The 18,588-nt window shown below is 39.9% G+C and overlaps 1 pseudogene across 1 annotated transcript in view; it reads right to left on the bottom strand.

Annotated features, from left to right (window-relative positions):
- Positions 1-16,207: 16,207 nt before the first annotated feature.
- Positions 16,208-18,588, bottom strand: part of LOC306881115 (metabotropic glycine receptor-like) — a 47,531-nt pseudogene continuing 45,150 nt past the window's right edge. The window contains exon 11 of the transcript in view: positions 16,208-17,944. The product of the transcript in view is annotated as a metabotropic glycine receptor-like (transcript). The remainder of the gene's footprint in view (positions 17,945-18,588) is intronic.

The following is an 18,588-nucleotide window of genomic DNA, read 5'->3' as shown; positions in this document are numbered from 1 at the left end:
GTCCCTTTAAGACCTGCACGCATCTAATATAAAGGCACATCCTTTCTCTCAGCGGTTTACTTTCATTTTAGACATAACCAGCTGAGTCTATACATAAACCTTGTGTGTTTTGACAGTATTAGCACAAAACATAACTTAGTTCAGTAATCAGGCACAATTTATTGTGAATATTACATTTTTTAAAAATGTCTTCCAGTTTGTTAAACAGCTGCTATTCAAACAAGAAAATAAAAATAGTAGAATGTGGTTAATTCTAAATCTATGATAATGGCATTTTCTCTAACAGTTTTACATTAATGCTAAACAGCCATTATTTAAACAAGAAAATAAAAGTACAGGATCACAGTTAACACATATAACTATTTTCAGAGTCTTTCACATTTTTTTTCTAAATGTTTGCTCTCATTTTCTTGGTCCACGACCACCATCTCTTCCAGGAGTGTGATTCATGTGTTCCACCATTCATGCATGAAGTCAGAGCTGAACTTACTGTTAAACAGCCATAAATCAAACAAATAAACACAAACACTGGTTAACACATATGTACATCAAATCAAATCAAATCACTTTTATTGTCACATCACCACAGCACATGTGCCTTCGTGAGTGAAATTCTTGAGAGCGTGCTCCAGACAGTGCAGAAACAATTTACATATAGACATTACCATACATACGTACAGACTTATACAGATGACAATGTGTAATATACACATACATATACTCAGTACACACAGTGTACTATTAGACAGACATACAGTTACCGATACACATTATACACAGTATGTAGTACACATTCTACGTTATATATACACAGTAATATGCGAAGATGCAGCAGATTATATATAAACCGGATGTACAAATGTCATGGATGTGCATTGGATGGTATCCAGTGCTGGCAAAAAGATTGTTGTATTAGTGCAGTAGTGTACTGGTAGTCCAGTTTGAACTGTATGGACTTAAAGTGCAGTGCGTGGTATACTGTAAAGTGGGAGTATGCTGTAGGGAGTATGCTGTCTGTGTCAGCCCGGTGTTTTTGAGTCTACATGTTTTTAGAGTCTGTGAAAGTTGTTTATGGCTCAAGTTTTTATATCCTCCACCCCCAGCTCTTCTTGGAGCGTGCTTCAGGTTTTCCGCCAGTGCTGCATCAATGTCTGAGTCTGTAGTATTGGGGCTCCACCTCTTCAAAGCATCTGAGGGAAGAGAATATGAAAAAGAAAAAAAAAAGAAAAAAAAAAAAAGGCAAGGTTTGAGGTAAATGACACACTAATTTTGAAAATGTTTTTATGGTCCTACAACCAAATTTAAAATACAATGGAAGATTTTGCATCCATTTTATGAACAAAGCATTACAAAAAAGTAATCAACCTGTATTATATGATATTTTACTCTACCATAATCTTATGTCAGTAAAAGGTTTTCTGCATTAAATGTGTGTTACATTTTAGCTGTTTTTTTAGCTGTGAAAAAAAAAGAGCATTTCTCCGCTCCCTCTTCAATCCCACTATGGTGCCCTTGAGAAAGACCCTTAACTAGGTGTGTAACTGTGTGAAAGTGAACAGGACATTTCTGATAAAGACAGGTAGTCTTTTAGAGAATGTCCCCTGAATCAATAAAGGGTACCAATAAAAACTAGATAAAAAAGTTTGTCGAGACAAATTTTAAGTTGGCTTGAGAAAGCTGGACCAGAAAGTTTGAAAAGTTTAAAAAGTTAAAGAAGTTTAAAAAAGTTTGAAGTTTGATGGTTTTCAATATGAAATACTTTGAAGTAGTTTTACAAGCTTAAGGCAATAAAGTCTGTTAGAGATAGATAGATAGATAGATAGATAGATAGATAGATAGATAGATAGATAGATAGATAGATAGATAGATAGATAGATAGATAGATAGATAGATAGAGACTCAGATTATAGATAGATAGATAGATAGATAGATAGATAGATAGATAGATAGATAGATAGATAGATAGATAGATAGATAGATAGATAGATAGATGCTAAGTAGGTACCCAGGGTGGTTGCTAGGGTGTTGCTAAGTGGTTGCTAAGGTACCCAGGTTGGTTGCTAAGGTGTTGCTATGTGGTTGCTAAGGTACCCGGTGTGTTGCTAAGTGGTTGCTAGGGTATCCGGGGTGGTTGCTAAGGTGTTGCTATTCAATGTATTCGTATTGTACATTTATAAATATATATACATTTCACAACCACTCATCTATCAAGTAAAAGTGCTCTGAACTATGTCCCTATCCATATCCACAGTTTTTGTGACAATAATGACTGTCATTCATGGTTTACACTGAAATTTTGTTTTGATTTCTTGTTTTAAGTCTTGTTTTATACATTTATAAATGTATATATAAGTATTGTAATGTATGGAAAACGGGTCAAATAATGACTAAAATGCAGTGGCACAATCACTTAACCACACAGGGCACGTTGTGAATATAATTTGTCATTAAACAAGATGTAAATACAAATGGTCTGAGTCCTTTTTTTTCTTTTTCTTTTTTTCTTTTTCTAAAGATTTCCGTGTTTTTTTTTTTTTTGTATGGGTGCTTGACTAGATGTGTAAAGGACGTCAGTGGACGTCTATTCACAACCTCTTAAAAACTACTTGGGTCACTTAAATTAATTTTTGCAGTATTAACCTAGGTGTAAGCACAATTGTTTTTGCATATTTCATAAGTGTTGTAGAGTGACACTGAATTGTCAGTTGTTGTTGATGACCTGTAGAGGGCAGGTTAATACTGTGGGTCTTTGCTTTAAAAGCAGCAGAGAAGAAGTTGGTTCAGGTAGATTGACTCCACCTGTGATGGAATTGAGTGTACTGTTTGTTGATGCATCCTGCTGAGTAAACATACTCATGAACTGATCTCATGCCTCCTCAAGTTATTACATTTTGGCGACGAGGATAAACAAAGGAGAATACTTAGAGGATGAAGAAGGAAACTGGAGCGCTATAAGTTGGAGCTTTGGAAGGAAAGATGGCCAACTTGGTAGGAACAGTCACATCATTTGAAAGTCAGTCCCAGTCTTGGGAAGAATATTGTGAAATATTGCAACATTTCTTCGAGGCAAATGAGATTACAGAAGCAGCCAAGCAGAAAGCTATTTTGTTGAGCTCTGTGGGAAGTCAAACATACAGTCTACTGCGGAACTTATTAAGCCCAGTTAAACCAGGCTCGAAAACTGTTGATGAATTAGTGGACTTACTTAAGCAGCATTTCAACCCTAAACCCAGTGAAATTGTACAACGATTTAAATTTAATTCAAGATCAAGAGAAGAGGGGGAAACTGTGCTTGATTATGTAGCAGTATTGAGGAAATTGGCTCATGATTGCAATTATGGAGAAAAACTAACAGAAATGCTTCGGGATAGACTGGTATGTGGCATAAATGATGACCGTATTCAACGTAGACTATTGGCAGAGATGGATTTAACATTTGAGAAGGCATTGAAAATAGACCAAGCAATGGAAACAGCCAATAAAGATGTGAGAGATTTGCACGCTCAACGTTCAGAACACACCATTTCAATGAGAGTGCATAAAACGTCAGCAAAGCAGGATGTGGGTAAAAATCGGACTGTTTAGGGGGTAGGAAGCAAAGTTGAAACCATAGCTGATATCCGGGAGGGTCGAAAAGTGACATGTGGAGGGGAATGTGATGTGTCAGGAATCATGTTGAGGTTAAGAGTGAGGAGGAAGTGATCCGAGGTGTGCAGAGGAGTAACCAGCACATGATCAGTGGAGCAGCGACGTGTGTAAATAAGGTCGGTTGCCTGATTTGTGAGTAGCCGTAGTTAACACTCTCTTGAGATCAAAAGAGGCAAAGTGTGGAAGTCTGCAGCCTGAGGTGGATGTTGAAATCTCCAAGTATAACTAAGGGAAGTACCATCCTCAGGAAAGGTTGAGAGCAACATATCTAATTCTTCCACAAAATTACCAAGTAGTCCCGGAGGACGATAAACAACTATAAAATGGATTTTGTAAATAAATTATGTTTTGAGTAAATTAATCTTTTATCATCCGCGCCTCAGTTGTGCGGTAAATGCGCAATTATTTTGGGGCAAATGAATTGTAGTAGACCTATACATTTAATAATAAAACTACCATCATAATAATAATAATTTAATACGTTAATTGCCAAATCCTCACGATATCACCGATTGTTTTTTTTTTTGTTTTTGTTTCTGGCTATCGGACCGTATAGTGTGAGCACATAAATCGCGCTCCACAATCGGACCGTATAGTGTGAGCACATAAATCACGCTCGATAATCGGAGCGTATAGTGTGAGCACATAAATCGCGCTCGACAATCGGAGCGTATAGTGTGAGCACATAAATCGCGCTCCACAATCGGACCGTATAGTGTGAGCACATAAATCGCGCTCCACAATCGGACCGTATAGTGTGAGCACATAAATCGCGCTCCACAATCGGACCGTATAGTGTGAGCACATAAATCGCGCTCGACAATCGGAGCGTATAGTGTGAGCACATAAATCACGCTCGATAATCGGAGCGTATAGTGTGAGCACATAAATCGCGCTCCACAATCGGAGCGTATAGTGTGAGCACATAAATCGCGCTCCACAATCGGACCGTATAGTGTGAGCACATAAATCGCGCTCCACAATCGGACCGTATAGTGTGAGCACATAAATCGCGCTCGACAATCGGACCGTATAGTGTGAGCACATAAATCGCGCTCGACAATCGGACCGTATAGTGTGAGCACATAAATCGCGCTCGACAATCGGACCGTATAGTGTGAGCACATAAATCGCGCTCGACAATCGGACCGTATAGTGTGAGCACATAAATCGCGCTCCACAATCGGACCGTATAGTGTGAGCACATAAATCGCGCTCCACAATCGGACCGTATAGTGTGAGCACATAAATCGCGCTCGACAATCGGACCGTATAGTGTGAGCACATAAATCGCGCTCGACAATCGGACCGTATAGTGTGAGCACATAAATCGCGCTCCACAATCGGACCGTATAGTGTGAGCACATAAATCGCGCTCGATAATCGGAGCGTATAGTGTGAGCACATAAATCGCGCTCGACAATCGGAGCGTATAGTGTGAGCACATAAATCGCGCTCCACAATCGGACCGTATAGTGTGAGCACATAAATCGCGCTCGACAATCGGACCGTAAAGTGTGAGCACATAAATCGCGCTCGACAATCGGAGCGTATAGTGTGAGCACATAAATCGCGCTCCACAATCGGACCGTATAGTGTGAGCACATAAATCGCGCTCGATAATCGGAGCGTATAGTGTGAGCACATAAATCGCGCTCGACAATCGGAGCGTATAGTGTGAGCACATAAATCGCGCTCCACAATCGGACCGTATAGTGTGAGCACATAAATCGCGCTCGACAATCGGACCGTATAGTGTGAGCACATAAATCGCGCTCGACAATCGGAGCGTATAGTGTGAGCACATAAATCGCGCTCGACAATCGGACCGTATAGTGTGAGCACATAAATCACGCTCGATAATCGGAGCGTATAGTGTGAGCACATAAATCGCGCTCCACAATCGGAGCGTATAGTGTGAGCACATAAATCGCGCTCCACAATCGGAGCGTATAGTGTGAGCACATAAATCGCGCTCGACAATCGGACCGTATAGTGTGAGCACATAAATCGCGCTCGACAATCGGACCGTATAGTGTGAGCACATAAATCGCGCTCCACAATCGGACCGTATAGTGTGAGCACATAAATCGCGCTCCACAATCGGACCGTATAGTGTGAGCACATAAATCGCGCTCGACAATCGGACCGTATAGTGTGAGCACATAAATCGCGCTCAACAATCGGACCGTATAGTGTGAGCACATAAATCGCGCTCGATAATCGGACCGTATAGTGTGAGCACATAAATCGCGCTCGATAATCGGACCGTATAGTGTGAGCACATAAATCGCGCTCGATAATCGGACCGTATAGTGTGAGCACATAAATCGCGCTCGATAATCGGACCGTATAGTGTGAGCACATAAATCGCGCTCGATAATCGGACCGTATAGTGTGAGCACATAAATCGCGCTCGATAATCGGACCGTATAGTGTGAGCACATAAATCGCGCTCGATAATCGGACCGTATAGTGTGAGCACATAAATCGCGCTCGGCAATCAGACCGTATAGTGTGAGCACATAAATCGCGCTCGATAATCGGACCGTATAGTGTGAGCACATAAATCGCGCTCGATAATCGGACCGTATAGTGTGAGCACATAAATCGCGCTCGATAATCGGACCGTATAGTGTGAGCACATAAATCGCGCTCGATAATCGGACCGTATAGTGTGAGCACATAAATCGCGCTCGATAATCAGACCGTATAGTGTGAGCACATAAATCACGCTAAACAATCGGACCGTATAGTGTGAGCACATAAATCGCGCTCGGCAATCGGACCGTATAGTGTGAGCACATAAATCGCGCTCCACAATCGGACCGTATAGTGTGAGCACATAAATCGCTTGACAATCGGACCGTATAGTGTGAGCATATAAATCGCTTGACAATCGGACCGTATAGTGTGAGCACATAAATCGCTTGACAATCGGACCGTATAGTGTGAGCACATAAATCGCGCTCGACAATCGGACCGTATAGTGTGAGCACATAAATTGCGCTCGATAATCGGACCGTATAGTGTGAGCACATAAATCGCGCTCGGCAATCGGACCGTATAGTGTGAGCACATAAATCGTGAGCTTTGGCTTTACATCGCATACGATCTTCTTGTACAGTGTGAGTTGATACCTTGCTGAAATCGCATGAATAATTGTGACAAAAATAATGATTTTATTATTATTAAATCATTATTTATCAAACCTTCTGTTTTTATTTTGGGGGTCATTTGATTATTCACAATGCATTCATACATTAATTATATTCAAAAATAAAATACTTTATATAATAATAATAATAAAAATATGTAAAAATATTAATTTTACCATGGTGAATATGCCGAGGTAACGGCAGCATGACCAGTTTGAAAGTTCTGTGCGACTGCAACAAGGGGGAGAAATGTGTCAGTATTGTCCGAATGTCGTATGCAGTGGAAAGGTGGCTTGAGGTGGAGAGGTCGGCACGTGAATCCGTGTAAATCACTGGGTAAGTGAAAGAAAACAGAAATAATGACGTTATTCAACAATTAGTCTTCTCCACGTCACCCTAGCGCCATTTTGGAGAGTATCCACTGAACGTAAACAGTATGCTGTTGGACATGTTGTTTTTGTTCAAATCAAAGTGTAGAAAACGTATCCGTGTGGCTTAGATGACACAGAACAGCATACGCTGTTTACGTTCAGTGGATACTCTCCAAAATGGCGCGGAGGAGAGGAATTATTAAATAAAGTCGTTATTTTTGTTTTCTTTGCATAATAAAAGTAATCTCGTAGCCTTGTAATATTACGGTTTAACCCCTGATGTCACATGGATTATTTTACCGATCTCCTTGCTACGTTTCTGGACGTTGATCGTGTTAAGCTCCGTTCAGACTACAAGATTTTAGCCCGATTTTGCCACGATCTGCTTGATGTAGGGTGTCGTGGGGATTTGTGTAGTGTGTCTTAGTGCATGACACCTCTGCGACACTTCACGACATCAACACAGAAAGACTAGCATGTTTAATTTTTTTTCCCCATTGTACACGACAAGTTCCATGACATCTGTGACACTGGTCAATAGGAGCACAGAAGCGCCTTTGTACAAGCTTTCAAGCATGTCGAAATGAAAGAGAGACAATGGTATCGGTCTTGCTAGGTGTAATTTTACAATGGAGGAAATGTTTGTGGCAAAAATACTCCTGCATTTATGATGAGGGACTACTGCAACACAGTGAAAAAAGGTAAAATAAAAACTATTTTACCTCAGTTCTCTCTGACAGTCCATACCATCATCTTTATGCCATCCAGATTTGTGTCCATTGTCAGGTTTTCTTTCTTTTTTGGGGTTTACTGATGACAAGACACATTGTTGGTAGCCATTGTTTGTTTACACTCATAGCAACTTCTGTCTTGTCTGATGACATCATGCACGTTGTTAATGATGGCATGCCATGAATGCTCGGGTAGCATCTTATAGTCTGACATGTTTCTTGTTCACGACACGACAAGATTTTATGAGTCAAAATCGCATAATCTGACACAGTGACTGTCGTAACCAACAAAAAATATTGTGTAGTCTAAACGGGGCTTTAATTACTATGCTGTCTATGGAGGGCCAGAGCGCTCTCAGAATGCATTAAAAATATCTTAAATTGTGATGAATGGAGGTCTTACGGGTTTAGAATGACATGAGTGTGAGTAGATAATTAATGACAGAATTTTCATTTTTGGGTGAACTACCCCTTTAAAGGTACAGAAAGCGATTTCTGAGAAGCTGTTGTGGATGGGATTGAGCATCAACACACTTGTGGCCAATCACAAGTATGGGCGGAGCTATCAAGATAGGGATGTGATGTTTTTGGTTATGGCATGTTTGTTTTGGTGATTTCAAATATCAACAGCATTTCTCAGAAATTGCTTACTGTACCTTTAAATAGCACTATACATAGCACTATACTTTTAAATAGCACTATACACTATACTTACACATAGACCTATAGTGTCATTTTCAATATATTAATAATTATATAACTTTTAATGTTGTTTTGTTGTGTCAGTCAAATGTATTTCAGGTGTTGCAACACTGCAATTCTAAAGTGATTTATGTATTGTATTTACTTGTATTTAGCACAGATGTGACACTCAAAAATAAACATTTGATGAGAATGTACTCGCCCTCAGGCCATCATGTAGATGTGTTTGTCTCTTCATCTGAATGGGTTGGAGAAATTTAGCATTATATCACTTGATCACTAATGGATCCGCTACAGTAAATGGGTGCCATCAGAGTTCAAATAACTTATAAAAACATCATAATAATACACAAGTAATCGATTCCACATGACTTCAGTCCATCAATTAACTTTTCTTGTGAAGCAAAAAGGTGCATGTTTAAGAAACAAATACATCATTAAGACATTTAACATCATTTGCTTCCAGCTAAAAAAAAATGTTTTCTTGTTATCATTATCTTAATTACATAGTATAACTATGTGTGTGCAACGGGTGCCATATGATATAAAATAGCATATCATTGTTATTGCACTGCTTTCTCAGTTAAGCCACACTGTGAACTGTTGGTGTTTGGCCACAGGGAGGCAGTCTTACTATTTGATATAACTCAACACAAACCGTACTAGTATACATCATGTTGTTCACACCCTTCAGTTTATCAAAGAAGGATTTCATGTGTGTTTTCTGCTGCACATTTCTATGTACATGGGTGTATGCAGCCTTTTTATGATGGCCTAGAAAAAAACTAAACAAAAACTGGCTATACTGTATTTCTTAATTCAAATAGGTGCTTAGTACAACTGAAGATAAATATTGTGAAAAACAACTTTTGAATGGGCTTTTCCCTCATAAAAGATTATATGGCTTTATATGAATTCTAGAAATGGGCTTTAAAAAAATGTTTTAGGGTGATTTATCACTCTTGATATATTTCTTCATTAAGATGTTTTTAACAGTTGCTTCTGGCTAAAATAAGAGTCCTCTATCCATAATATTGCTTTCTCCAGTGAAAAAGTCATCACGTCTGAATCAGAAGAGAAATATGCACAGATCAAGCATAATTGTAAAAAAACAAACAAAAAAAAAACAGTCCTAAACAAGTATGTTGTTGGATTTTGATGTGAGAGGACAACGGGGTGGGTTTTTTACTAGAGTAAGCATTATTATGAATTATGGCCCCTTTTTTGGCCAGAAGTGGCGATTTAAAGTTATACATCTTAATGATGGATCTGTCATCACTCATCACTGGGCATCACAGGGATTCCACTTCACTGGTTTGAATCCTATCCGACTGGTAGGTCGTTCAGGGTGGCCTGGGTAGGGGAGGTATCCAAAGCACATCAACTGGTCACTGGGGTTCCACAGGGATCAGTTCTTGGACCTCTCCTCTTCTCCATATACACCACATCACTGGGTCCCATCATACAGACACATGGCTTCTCCTACCATTGCTATGCTGATGACACACAGCTCTATCTCTCATTTCAACCAGAAGATCCAACGGTAGCTGCACGGATCTCAGGCTGCCTGGCGGACATTTTGGCATGGATGAAAGAACATTACCTGCAGCTCAACCTGGCAAAGACTGAGCTTCTTGTTTTCCCTGCCACTCCAACTCTAAAGCATGATCCAGCTAGGTTCTTCTACAATTACCCCATCAAGTTCAGTCAGAAATTTTAGTGTAATCTTTGATGACCAGCTGACTTTCAAAGACCACATTGCAAAGACTGCTCGATCTTGCAGGTTTGCATTGCACAACATCAGAAAGATCAGGCCCTTTCTAACGGAGCATGCTGCAAAACTTCTTGCAGGCACTTGTCATTTCTAGGCTGGACTACAGCAATGCTCTTCTGGCTGGACTTCCATCATGCACAATCAAACCTCTACAAATGATTCAGAATGCAGCGGCACGACTGGTCTTCATCGAGCGCAAAAGAGCCCATGTTACACCTCTCTTTATTTCCTTTCACTAGTTAGCAGTTGCGGCTCACATCAAGTTCAAGACATTGATGCTTGCATATAGAACAACCACAGGCTCAGCACCCGCCTACTTCCACTCAGTATTACGAATCTACATTCCCTCCAGAAATCTGAGATCTGCTAGTGAGCGACGCCTTGTGGTACCATCACAGAGAGGCACAAAATCACTTTACAGAATGTTTTCGTTCACCATTCCTGGCTGGTGGCACGATCTTCCAACCCCAATCCGGAATGCTGATTCGCTGACAATTTTCAAGTGACAACTTTGTCTATTTATTTATTCCTTCCCTTTCTAGCTTGTATTGTTTGGAACAATGCCTGAAACTTGGTATTACGAGTACTTCCTGTTTCCGTTTACCTCTTTAAGATGAATCACTGTATGTATTCCCCAATTGTAAGTCGCTTTGTATAAAAGTGTCTGCGAAATTAATAAATGTAACTTACAAACATGCATTGCTTTTCACTTAAACATATGTTAATTGATGGACTGGAGTGGTGTGGACTACTTGTGGATTATGGTGATGTTTTTATCAGCTGTTTGGACTCTCATTCTGACGGCACCCATTCACTGCAGAGGAATCATTGGTGAACAAGTCATGCAATGCTAAATTTATCCAAATCTGTTTTTCTTTGGTAGACATTAAGCAAACCCTAGAGAAGTATTCCATTGGGGACTACTTAAAAACTTCATCATATAAGTGTATGATGAAGATCATGAGGCCAGTAAAATCAGAACACAGTATGTTTATTGCAGGAAGTATTGTATGTGCATGCTATCACAAAGAATCACACAATATCTATTTACAGATATTTAGAAATGTTCCTGTGTGGATTGTTATTGAGCATAACAACTGCATAATACTGAAGTTAGGAATGTAACTTTGCATTGAGATATTCAATAGACTCACAACACTCCTGCTGATTTGGAATTTCATGTGCAGTTAAAAGACAGACCTACTCATTGTCATGCAAGAGCCAATGTGACTTTGTATACATTGATGCAACAATCAACAATAGGGTGACATCACTGATTATGCTTTAAGACAGTAGTTGATACTAATACAAATCACAACAGAACAGTAGGGGTTCGGTAAAATGAGAAAAAAACAATACTGTACCAGCAACAATGCAACAGATAAGTGTGCCCATGCAATGATCAAACAAATGCTTTGAACTGTAATTCTCTCTCAATATTCAACATAGATTAAAAATGTAGCTTGATTTACTCGCATTCATGCAGTTTACTGATACAAATGTTTTACAGAGAATGATGAAAGAACCGATTTACATTGTAACCTGCTGGTGTACAGTTTACCATTCATTGGGTATCTTTGATTAAATAAATTAATGTTTAAAACACTGTAGGCCTTATCTAAAATAGTACCCATGAATGTGAAACATGTCCCTAAATATATTTGGTAGGTTTTTGAGGAACATGGGAGATATTTTAAAAGACTGATCTTAATTAACCATCGCTTGCACTTCAATTGGGCACGAATTGAATGTTGTTGTTCGTAAAAATTTTAAAGGAATGATTTTATATGTTTTTGCAATTTACAATTAATTCAAAAATGTAGACAAGAATAGGGTAAGAGGAGCCTCCTTTTAACTGCTATTATAAGAAAACATTTATAGCATTGGGCAAATGAAATAGGATTTCTTACAAGCTCAACTTTCCCGTAAGTAATTTTTCTCCACCACCATTTTTTGAAGAAAAAAAAAACAAGTATGCTATGTTGTAGAATATGCTATTATTTAGCCAAATCATTGATAGACAGTTACATCTATCAAGTCACCAACATGTATGATATACAGCAGAGACTGCGGATAGTTGTCACATGGAACAATTACACAAAAGATTGTTTTCTGTTAGTTTTAAAAAATGCCAGTTTTATATACCTATAGTTCAAATCGACTTGCACATGTATAACAGTGTAAATTTGCTGTCCCCTCAAAATAAACTCAACACACAGCCATTAATGTCTAAACCGCTTGCCACAAAAGTGAGTACACCCCTAAGTGAAAATGTCCAAATTGGGCCCAAATTGTCAATATTTTGTGTGGTCACCATTATTTTCCAGCACTGCCTTAACCCTCTTGGGCATGGAGTTCACCAGAGCTTCACAGGTTGCCACTGGAGTTCTCTTCCACTCCTCCATGACGACATCACGGAGCTGGTGGATGTTAGAGACCTTGCGCTCCTCCACCTTCCATTTGAGGATGCCCCACAGATGCTCAATGGGGTTTAGATCTGGAGACATGCTTGGCCAGTCCATCACCTTTACCCTCAGCTTCTTTAAGCAAGGCAGTGGTCGTCTTGGAGGTGTGTTTGGGGTCGTTATCATGTTGGAATACTGCCCTGCGGCCCAGTCTCTGCTTCAGTATGTAACAGTACATGTTGGTATTCATGGTTCCCTCAATGAACTGTAGCTCCCCAGTGCCGGCAGCACTCATGCAGCCCCAGACCATTACACTCCCACCACCATGCTTGACTGTAGGCAAGACACACTTGTCTTTGTACTCCTCACCTGGTTGCCGCCACACTTGCTTGACACCATCAGAACCAAATAAGTTTATCTTGGTCTCATCAGACCACAGGACATGGTTCCAGTAATCAATGTCCTTAGTCTGCTTCTCTTCAGCAAACTGTTTGCAGGCTTTCTTGTGCATCATCTTTAGAAGAGGCTTCCTTCTGGGATGACAGCCATGCAGACCAATTTGATGCAGTGTGCGGCGTATGAGCACTGACAGGCTGACATCCCACCCCTTCAGCCTCTGCAGTAATGCTGGCAGCACTCATACGTCTATTTCCCAAATACAACCTCTGGATATGACGTGAGCACTCAACTTCTTTGGTCAACCATGGTGATGCCTGTTCTGAGTTGAATCTGTCCTGTTAAACCGCTGTATGGTCTTGGCCACCGTGCTGCAGCTCAGTTTCAGGATCTTGGCAATCTTCTTGTAGCCTATGCCATCTTTATGTAGAGCAACAATTATTTTTTTTAATACCAAATTTAACACACCTGCTCCCCATTCACACCTGAGACCTTGTAACACTAACGAGTCACATGACACGGGGAGAGAAAATGGCTAATTGGGCCTAATTTGGACATTTTCACTTAGGTGTGTACTCACTTTTGTGGCCAGCGGGTTAGACATTAATGGCTATGTGTTGAGTTATTATTATATAGACAGCAAATTTACACTGTTATACAAGCTGTACACTCACTACTTTACATTGTAGCAAACTGTCATTTCTTCAGTGTTGTCACATGAAAATATATAATAAAATATTTACAAAAATGTGAGAGGTGTACTCACTTCTGTGAGATACTGTATATACTGACCTTCAATTGACCTGGGGTTATAAAGTTGTTTATGGTTTATCTTGCATGCTTTTATTTGTATCTTAAGAGTTTTTTTTTTATCTATTTGTTGCTGCTTTTGATAGTTTAATTATGTGTATAAATTGTACAGCACTTTGATACAACGCTTGTTGTTTTTAAATGCGCTTTATAAATAAACACGAACTTGAACTTCAAAATTATTCATAATAAGCCTGTCCAGAGAATTACTCACTAGAGTCAGGGTTAGGATTGTGTGGTTTATTCCATCAAAAATAGCCATATATTACAACTTAAAATTTTATAAAAATTGTATAGTTTCCTAGACACAGGATGTGTCTCATCTTACCCCACTCTCTCTAACTGTGCCTTGAGAAGGTCTTCAAACCCCCAAAACAAATTCTCTTATTTACCGATTTGAAAAAACTGCAGTATTCATTTTCAGAAAGGTTTGTGAGAAAAAATAATTAAAGGGTTAGTTCACCCAAAAATGAAAATTAGTCCATGTTTTACTCACCCTCAAGGCGTCTTAGGTGTATATGACTTTCTTCTTTCAGACGAATCCAGTCAGAGTTATATTAAAACTTTTCCTTGATCTTCCAAGCTTAATAATGGCAGTAGGTGGGTGTTTTTGTTCAATGGTCCAAAAGTAGTCAAATAAACCATGCGCATCCGGATGCGCCAAGGCCTCCTGTAGCAAATTGATGCGTTTTTGTAAGAAAAATATCCATATTTAAAACGTTATAAACACCTTTCTTTCACTTCTGCTAACCGTCTTAGGCGGAAGCTGTTCTGGCAGATGACGTAGGACATATGCTTCACGCACCGGTGATTAGTGACGAGTGTGGAAGCGCGTCGGAGAGAGACAAAAAAAAAAAAAAAAACGCCAGTCACAACTTAGAAGCACAAAACGAGGATTTGTAAAGAAAAATGTCAGAGGATTTCGATATAAGCCAAGAGGAGACTTGGTTTTCCTTTGGTAAAGTAAAGAAATTTTGCTTCCTTTGCTCCTATAAACGTTGGTTTTCGCAAGAAACACACATGCATGCGCTACACCTACGTCCAGTGGCATCCGCCGGAAAGGCAGTCTCTCATGAACTTGCGTAGGACAGTTAGCGGGAGTTACACAAAACTGTTTATATTGTTTTAAATATGGATATATATATTTATTTTTATTTATTTTTTTATAAAAATGCATCAATTTGTTACAGGAGGCCTTTATTCACCCCCCGGAGCCGTGTGAGATATGTTTTAAAATGGATGGATACGCTTTATTTGACTACTTTTGGACTGTTGAACAAAAACACCCGCCTACTGCCATTTTTAAGCTTGGAAGAGCAAGGCCAATTTATAATGTAACTCCGATTGGATTCGTCTGAAATAAGAAAATCATATACACCTAGGATGCCTTGAGGGTGAGTAAAATATGAGCTAATTTTCATCTTTAACTAATTCTTCAAAGAGATTGTTGTTATTATTTAGGGGTTGGACATTGCATTTTCTGGACACTTCCTGACAACTGAAACAGAAGTGAATCTGGGACATCCACTGTGTTATGTTTTTACCCTTCAGATTTTTTTTAAGGAAATGATCAAATATAATGAAAGAAATGTCACATAAAAACATTTAAATAAATGCATAAAATGTCAAACTTGAAACTAAAAATGAGAGGGGTTTGAATACTTTTGCAAGGCACTATATTTTTTATTTCAGTTGGAAGCCATATCCATTTTATTTCAACTGGAAGCCATTTTCTGTGGATGAAACTTTTACATTTTAAATGAACAAGAATTGTTCATTTGATAGGTTTTCAGAAATTGTTTTACTTGGTATATATGAAAACGTTTTGAAAACAAAGCAAATAAGTGTGAAAATAAGGCTAAAGGCCCATTCACGCCAAGGATGACAACTATAAATATATAAATATAAAACTATAAAAGGTTTAATAATTGTTCTAAATATATGAAAACTGCAAAGTCCACACCACAGCAACATAACATTTAGAATTCTATTTTTTTAGCTGATGAATGATAAAAAAACATTGACACCCAAAAAGAATCCACCCAAGTTCAAGGAGCATTTAAAGTGGCAGATGATATAACTGCAGCACACATTACTGTCTGTTGTTGGTGTGGAAGCCAGTTATCATTACAGTTAGCTTTCTTGGTGTGAACGGGCCTTAACTTTCATCTTAGAAACCCTACTGGAGTGGTCTAATTTTGTGATTTCGGTGTCATGCACTTTTCCCTGACATTTTCACATCAAAGTCCCATGGACAAACTTCAGCCATGTTTAGGTAAGTGGAGAGTGTTCGAGTTGTGTGGTTTTCAGTCGTTGCAGGCTGTTTATCATTTGAGGTAACACTTGGCTATACCTCTGTCTCCCAGGGGCAAACGTCAGCACGCTAACTGATGGCAGAGTCTCTGGTAGAGCTTCTTCTCTTTCCAGATGACACTGTGGCAACTTGGTCTCCCTCTGATGATTGGCTTGTGCGACGCTTCTCGGAGGGTTTGCTTGAGGAGCTTCTCCGCTCCTTACTCTTGGACGTTCGTTTGTCATCTTCTTTATCCTTAGCTTTGTCTTTGGAGGAGCAGGATCCTTTTCTTTTCGAGCAAGAATCTCTTCTCTTTGAATGATGTGTGGGGCTGCAAGTCTTGTCCTGGTTGGGGGACAGGGGGGGATCGTAATCCCAAGGGCAGATATCCACCATGAGAGCTGGAGACTGCAAAAGGCTTCCTGTGGACTTGGAAATGTCTGAGAGGAAGATCTTGGGCTTTCCATCCGTGGGAGTGACACTTTTCTTACGGCTTGTTCTCTCGGGTGACAGTCCCACAGACTCCATTTGTTGCAACGGTAGATCCTCGAAGTTCCATGGACTTGTGTCTTTGTGGGCATTGAGGTTGAGAGGCGATTTGTGTTTCCTCCCTTCATCCCGGTCCCCAGTCTTATCTCTGGAGCGGCGCCGGTTTGATGGAGATTGGCCCAAACCTTTTTGTTTGTGTTGAGACTTGTGTACACTTTTTGCACTGCTCCCATGGATCGTATTAGTTTCGGTGGGAGCAATGGAAACATGCTTCTGGGACTTGCCCTCCGTTGGAGTGGGTAACTCCTCCACTTCCCATGGACACACCTCAGAGAGGTCGTACAGGTCTTTGCTCTTCCCTGGTTCTGAACAAATGGAGGGCTGACTACCGCTCACCTGCTGCTTCATGATGCCCATCTTACTAGGCGTTTTGTTGTACTCAACCGACTGGCTGATGATCATTTTAGGTAAACACTCAGCGGATTCGTTGACTTCCGAAAGCGCCGTGCTGTCCATTGCTTTGAGACCCTTTTTACTGGCATCTTCCACACTGTGGGTTTTCCCCGCAATCCCCAGTGTCCTTTCTCTGGCGCTAGCAATGACAGACAGTGACTTCTGTAACATCGAGGTCCGAAGATGTACAGGCTTTTTTTCCGCTGCTAGGTTATGTGCACTGGCTGACTTGCACACTAAGGGCACTGACTCGGTAGATTCAGCTAACTCGACTTTTGCCACCTCAGGGTTCTTCTTGTTGGACCTCCGGCCCATCAAGGTGTCCAGCAGAGAAGCCTCAGTAGTAGAGTTCTCCATTTTATTTTCACGCACTCCATTGCTTTCCCCACCTTGGTCATGCGAATGGTCATAGCTGTGAGATCTCTTCAGTGAGAACATCTTCCTCTTTACCGATTCTTCCCTTGACTTCCCGGAGTGAGACGGGTCAAATGGGTTTCTTCTCAGGGTGCCTCTGTTACTCCCATGGTCACTTGCGTCTCGATCTTCCCGACTGTATTGCCGACTCACTGTCTCGGGTATTTCTGTGATACGGCGCATTAGTGTCCGTCCAAGTCCTCTCTTGGAACTGTGTTTTTTCTGTAAGTGAGGGTTATTGGCCAGCATCTTCTTTCTTTTATAGATCTCCAGTTGGCCATAGAGTTTCTTGAGCTCCTCCTGATAAAGGCAAAGAACACATAAAACTGACACACAAAACACAGTTAATGTCTTTACTCTTGTAGAAGAACCAAACTCAGACACCTCTAGTCTAAACTGGGTTCTTTTTCACTTAATTCATATTTTGGTCAGTTTTCTTTGCATTAACATTTATGCAAATAAATCGTGAAGAGGGAAGTTAACAGATAAAGAAGAAAGATGGGACTGGAAAGGACCAAAAGCTGTGATTTGAACTCCAGTTGCCAGAAACACAACTGCACTAAATGCCAGGGCACCGGCCAAAATGCTATTGTTTTTTTTATATTAAAGTGAACTCAGATCATATTTCGCTTGTGATCTGGTCTCCATCGATAATTTAGAGGTCTGGGAATCAACACACAATGGAAAGTTCTTGATTACTGGATACATATTTTACAGAGTGATGACACTCATAAAGAACAAGTATTTGCAGTTCAATATTAATAATCACTATTCCATTACCATGGGAAGCCTATAATATACTCATGCTATCATCTCAATAAGACTGGAATAAAAATGAACACTGCCTCTGTCATGTTCATCGTCATTACCTTTTTTACAGGTAACCTATGACGGCTAAAATTATTTCCAATATTCAGAGCTATGCTAAGAATGTCCTGTTAAGA

This window comes from Barbus barbus, assembly GCF_936440315.1.
Source record: "Barbus barbus genome assembly, chromosome: 15".
Classification (NCBI taxonomy): Eukaryota; Metazoa; Chordata; class Actinopteri; order Cypriniformes; family Cyprinidae; genus Barbus; species Barbus barbus.
Note: the sequence above shows the minus strand (reverse complement) of the source record. Positions and strands in the feature narration are given on the sequence as shown.